Raw genomic sequence first — 6,000 nt, 5'->3', positions numbered from 1 at the left:
AGTTTTTTACAGGTGGAGCCCTTACTATAAATTAAATAATAGGTTAGCATATGATTCCATAACTTTCAACTACCGAGTGTAATGGAAAATTCCACTGACCGGTGTCTAAAGGTAATGGAAAATTCCACTGACCAGGTGTCTCACTGCTGTGATACTGTCTACCTGACAAGGTGGAACCCTTATTTGGCGGTGTCTCACTGCTGTGACCTTGACAAACAGGATGTATGCCCTTATTCGGTGATGTTTTCTCCCAACTGCTACAGCGGACGGACACAGCAGATAGACACAGATGATGATTTCATGTCTTTTTTTCATATTATGTTTTATGAAACGCCTCTTTGTATAAATACTGGCTTTTGTGAACTTTGGGGCAGTTCCACTTTGAGCAGCCGTGCTTGTTGTGTAACCTCTGCAGAGCTTACTATTAAAAAGACTCAAAGGCAACTCCAGTCTGAGAATTTCATTATTTCAAATCTCAAGATGAATTTCCATCACACGAGTAAACGCAACACAACAACACAATAGCAGAGAAGCTAACATCCAAAAACTTGAATGACTGAAATGTCATGTATACCTCTCCCATGGAGTACAACAATAGAAAAGGTAGAGGTGAGGCAGGGGACACACTCACGTGAGGAGGGGTCATCCAGAAGTGGACGTAGGTGTACAGAATGTTCCACAATGACAATGCAGGCCTACACAGGTCACGTAATAAGTGTGTACGAAGATTCTGAGTAACTAACAATAAAATGAAATGTTTTAGAATATAGGACAAGATGGTGAATGTCCCTTGTATGTTCGACATAACATCAGTTGTGCACCTTAGCATCATCGTGTTTTGGCCTTGTAATCAATGATACCGAGGCTGAAGTTGAAGGTACGCTGAGGCTAAAGCTAAATCTGACTGGCTACTGGCTTGTATGGCAGTGTTATGAAAGCCATGTGGTCAGCTCAGTAGATCAGACATCATTACCTCCACGTTTTTTTAAACTAAACACTGTCAAATAAAATAAATTAAAATGCAAATTGGATTCTGTGACACATAATACTAAATGTATGTTACATTTAGTTTTGTTGGATTTAGTGATAACTTATGTGTCTCAAAGTGTTGATGCTGAATCAAAGTGTTTTTGTGAGGAGCTGGACGGGCCTGAAGCTTTAACAAATGCAGTGGAGTTTCCCTTTAAACGGAAACCCGACGTAACGTGACGCATGTGCTTCCGTCCACATCCCCTTGTGCCTCTCCTCCTCACGCAGTAGCCATCCAGCGCACCTCCTGCCTCCCCAGCCTGCCCCTCTCCTCTCCGCCCCTCCTCTCCCCTCCTCCCCGGGCGTGTGCGCCTGGACCACGGCTCCATCCAGCGGAGCTCCCGGTGAAGAAGCGCAGCGGGCCGACGATGAAAAGCGAAGCGATGGAGCTACGACAGGAGTGAGAGCCACACACACACACAGGGAAGCGGGCACAGGTAAGGCCAGGGCGCGTCATTGAAATCACCAGTGGCCGCTGCAGAGCTGTCGTTTTGCGGAGGTCGCTTCTGTGGAATGGGAAGTGCAGCGTGCGTCAATAATAACCGATGAGTTGAGTATCGTGCGGGAAATGTGTGGAGCATCGCGTTCGTTTGAGGCCGTGCGTGTTTCCCAGGGATCAGACTATTTCCTGCAGAGTCTGTTTATGTTGATGCAGCTGATGGAGGGATGCTGCGCACTGCGCTCCTCCAGATGTTTGCGCGTGTTGTCATCCTGTGCGCCCATGTCTGAGCGCGTAACCCCCTCCAGGGCCTGTGGGTGTGTGTCAGACCCATGTTTGCACCGGGTAATAACAGGCAATGTGTTTCATAGTAGTCCCCTCTGGTAAAGGTCGGTGGCCGGAGAGAGAGCTCTCTGTGTCTTGGAGCCAAAGTAGGTGTCATCCATGTTTGTAGGCAGTGAAGTCGTGACAGCTTGGCCGCCGCTGCAGTTTGACCTTGCAGCATTTCTGTTTTTCAGGAACGTCTCTGTCCCACCTGACAGAAAACAGAGGCACAGCTCTTCTCGCCATGACTGTCAATTTGAACAAGTTACTCTAATCATATCAAAGCTTGATCCAGTTTGAACGAGGCTGTGTGGGGTTAGGCCACTGTTCATTGAATTTACTATTTCAATTCCAAGTCGTAAGAGTAAAAGCCTGGAAGCACATTTCTTAATGAATGAATGACTGGATACCGTGAGGACTGAATGTCCTGCAGACTCTTTCAGATCTTCTTGAATAACCTTGGCACAAAAACACAGGATTTATTTTTGACAGCTAATGACAACCGATGGTCTAGCAATCTACTTCCTCTGTACCCCAAATACTTATTATTTTGGGTTAGGACAATGGGCCCATGGGAACAGATAAGAGACAACATAGGAGCCATAGTCATTTTGTGTCTCCTTGATCATTTTGGAGCTTTTTGTTGTCAGTTTGTTTCTTAGTAGTTGTTTTAAGTCTCTTTGTAGTGAAATAGAGTGTTTGTTGTTGTTTCTATTTAGTTTTTTCTATGTCTCTATTAAGTAGTGCCCCCTGGTCCTGCACGCGTAGTCCTGTGCTGTAATCCTTTCAGCCATTGGAACAGGCTTTTTAATCTATAAGTTCATATGCGCTGTGTAGTGTGTGGATGCAGGGATGAGGAAGCAAAACAAGTCTCGAGCACAGAGGCAGAGCTTGATGTTGTTTACTGTCCTTTGGTGCAGGTCACTCTTGTCCTTTGCAGCATGGCCATCTTGTCAGCAGCAGGTTCCTCCATCCTGTACCTCAGCCTTCACAACCAATGGCAGCTCTCCTACTCACACTCCTCTCAAGTGGCGGACTGACCGTCACCATGGTGACTTGGCATTCGTCTGCACTGCATGGTGTTTGATCAGATGTGCCCATGCAGGGAAAATCTCTAATTCAACCCTTACCACCACAAACTAGAATTGATCCTTAAGAGTGCAACATCATTGCAGTGGTCTCACAAATGCTACAGTTAATTCCAGGTCTCTATTTGTGCAAATTCTCCAAAGGCACCTGATGATTGTTTTTCATTCATCTTAAACGCAGAGCATGTAGCCATCAGTCCCATCTGGATTGTTGTGTTGCTCGTCACACCAGGGCTGCAGTCGCTGCCAGGGAGGAGCGTCATTTTCATCAAAGTGGTTTTATCCTGAATGAGAAGCAACAGTTGTTTGCACAATGTTAAATTAGAGAGGATGTTACTAAAAGCTGAGCAGCTGTGGCCTGAAACAGGGCATGCATGTGTGCATGGATGAAAATATCGGTAAAGGTAAATGAGATAGTTATGCTCTATGGCCCAGGCCAGTGGTCCCCAAACAACTTGGATTTGTCACCTTTTAAAGAACATCAATGTCTACTCAAGATTCCTGGACAGTACAATCACAGTCTCCCACTCTGGACAAACAACATAGCCAGGTTTTCTGCCAACGTGTCATGCTAACTGTCCATACGATGCTAAAGGGAAGTACACAAGAAATGAACTGTAAAACCAGATGACCTACTGTCTCTCCAGGGTCATTTTGACGATCAATGACAGGCCGGTCCCGTATTCGCATGAACATGATTTGATTGGCTATCACCCATGCTTAATATTTGCATGAATGCATTTTGCTTGGCTGGTGCCCGAGCTACCGCTGGAGAAGTTGTTTTCTCAACTTCTTATTATTTAACACAAAGCAAAGCAGCATTTCCGTTGAAGCCTCCAACATGTAAGTGCTCCTGAGGGACAAATCTTGCTCCTCAGCTGCCATATAATGTTCCTCAATTCATATCTAAAGGTTTCTTTCAGCTGTTGGTGCTGAGCAGGTAGCACAGCGTGACTTTTTAAAAGCTTTTTTTGTTGGGGGAAGCTAACGAGAGCGCGCCAGCGTATCACAGGTCCAACATACAAACAAACAACTATTTACACTCACATTCATACCTATAATCAATTTAAGCTAATTAAGCTAACCCCAATCTGCATGTCTTATAATAATATAAGCACCTTTGTAGCGTTTATTTGTGACTCTTAAAAAGGGTCAATATTCAATATTTTTACATTAACAATTAAACAAATGACTGTGTAACATGACTTTTATTCCTCTCAGCTCGAGAGTCCATCATTTTTGTGTCTTTGTGCTTTACTTTACTGTTTTGGTTTTACAGTCCACAGCTTCACTGTTTTGGAACAAATAGTGAGTGAATATGATGCCCTTTCCACACTAATGCAGATATTTTACAAAATGAACTTTTTCCTGTGTCAACTGGCATTTTAAGTTACTAAAACAGAGATTTTGCAAATGCCTTCCAAAGTGCAGATTTTCAAAAAACTGGTTTCCATGTTTTTGTGTGTACATGTAAAACGAGTATTTGGAAACAATGACTGTAGGCGGTGAAATGCCGGTTTCTATGATTGGTTTGGACTGCCAGGTCTAGGTTTTTTTTGCAGCTAAATTCTGTATCGTTGCACCAACATTCTCAGTCTGCAATATTACTTGGACCACAGTGTTCTTCTTTGACAGATCATTGATGTAGACTTTATCGCCACCTACTGGCGTTGCATTCTTGTTATAGCATTTGCCGTCTTTTTTAAATGAAAGGGGAAATATCCGTTCAAAAAAATATCTACATTAATGTAAACAAGGCATGAGGCCAGTGGCCAGAATCACAACTTAAAATGCTATTGCTGTTTAATGTCTATTGGATGTGCACAAAGGCAACATTTTCTAATGTTTGCTATATCATCGTGAAGATATGGTTTTACTTTTAGCATGAAAATGTCAGTGCATCTTCATCCAGAATGGAGCCTAATGTAGAGGAGCAATGGGTGTAGCCACCTGTCTCCTCCCACATAGTATTAATGTGATTGCAGATATTGATTTCCTTTTTTTATCAATGCTTGTCTTGCTTTTGATAAAAAAATTGTTTACACATACATTTAGCATGATCATTAAGGCTGCTCAGGCGCACTTTTAATCGCTGCTGCTTGGCTTACTAATGACAAACTCATGAGAAGATATTTTGAGGTTTTGGCCTAATTAAGCTCAGATAGGAGGTTCCCAGACGGCTCACATTAAAGAGCAGTCAAACTAATGCCATGTAGTTTACCCAGAACTTGCATCCAAATGAGGGTTAATTCCTGTCAGAGTCCAGTGAGACTGGTGTAAAGGGTCGGACAAAACTGGGCTTTATCTCAGATCAGTGAACAGCTGATTATAAAAGATTGTTTGAGGTTCAAGAAAATATGTTATGTTCTCCTCTCCCTTCTTTTCCCCTTTCACCCTGTGTGCTTGTGTGCGTGTGTGTGTGTGCGTGCTGTGTTGACGGTTGGCATAGCAAAAGCTCTGCTGTAGCGTTATTGCTGTGCTCTGCTGGATCTTAGCTCAGCTGCTCTGCATCTGCTGCAGCATGAGGGTGACTCTGCAGGATTGGTCTGATCTGTGTGCACGGTGGAAAACCAAATGTCATTGTTTGTGCTCTTATGCTGAACATTATTTTAAACCTGCATTTACAGAAGATGGATTTGATGAATGTGTGAGTATATGTTCTGGACTGTGTTATCTCCACACTATTGCACGCTTCATGCCAGGACTTTATGCATGTCCACAGAGCAATTGAGGCTTGTGTAGTTTTGTATTACTCTACTATCCAGCCTACTTAAGTGCTTCATGGTTTCCATTAGAAATGAAGCTGCTTTGGTGGCTTTTAAAATAGGCAGAGTAATTGATATTCCACAGCTCAAATAGCCTTCACCGCAATGTAGATGTACCAGCTGCTCAAAACCAAACAGTTAGAGGAGCCCAGTTTATCTTCCTTATCCTATGAGGAAGCTGGAAATCATCCAGCTCATAAAGGTGAGAAAACACACGTGCACCCTACTGTGTAAAGTAAATATTGTAATTTAAATTTTTTATGTTGTGCTTTTATTTTGGGAAAAATATACCTCTCTCTTTGGGGTCTACTTCCTAACCATGTGTTGCTTATGAACAATTTTGTTCTACGAGCCA

The 6,000-nt window shown here is 43.1% G+C and overlaps 1 protein-coding gene across 4 annotated transcripts in view; it reads left to right on the top strand.

Annotated features, from left to right (window-relative positions):
• The first annotated feature begins 1,205 nt into the window (after window positions 1-1,205).
• Window positions 1,206-6,000, top strand: part of snphb (syntaphilin b) — a 29,922-nt gene continuing 25,127 nt past the window's right edge. For 2 of the 4 annotated variants that reach the window (XM_035160394.2, XM_035160390.2), the window contains exon 1: window positions 1,206-1,466. The gene's annotated coding sequence lies outside the window, so the exon portion shown is untranslated. The remainder of the gene's footprint in view (window positions 1,467-6,000) is intronic. The other 2 variants (XM_035160397.2, XM_035160395.2) reach the window with 1 other exon arrangement.

This window comes from Hippoglossus stenolepis, chromosome 6, assembly GCF_022539355.2.
Source record: "Hippoglossus stenolepis isolate QCI-W04-F060 chromosome 6, HSTE1.2, whole genome shotgun sequence".
Taxonomy (NCBI): domain Eukaryota; kingdom Metazoa; phylum Chordata; class Actinopteri; order Pleuronectiformes; family Pleuronectidae; genus Hippoglossus; species Hippoglossus stenolepis.
Note: the sequence above shows the minus strand (reverse complement) of the source record. Positions and strands in the feature narration are given on the sequence as shown.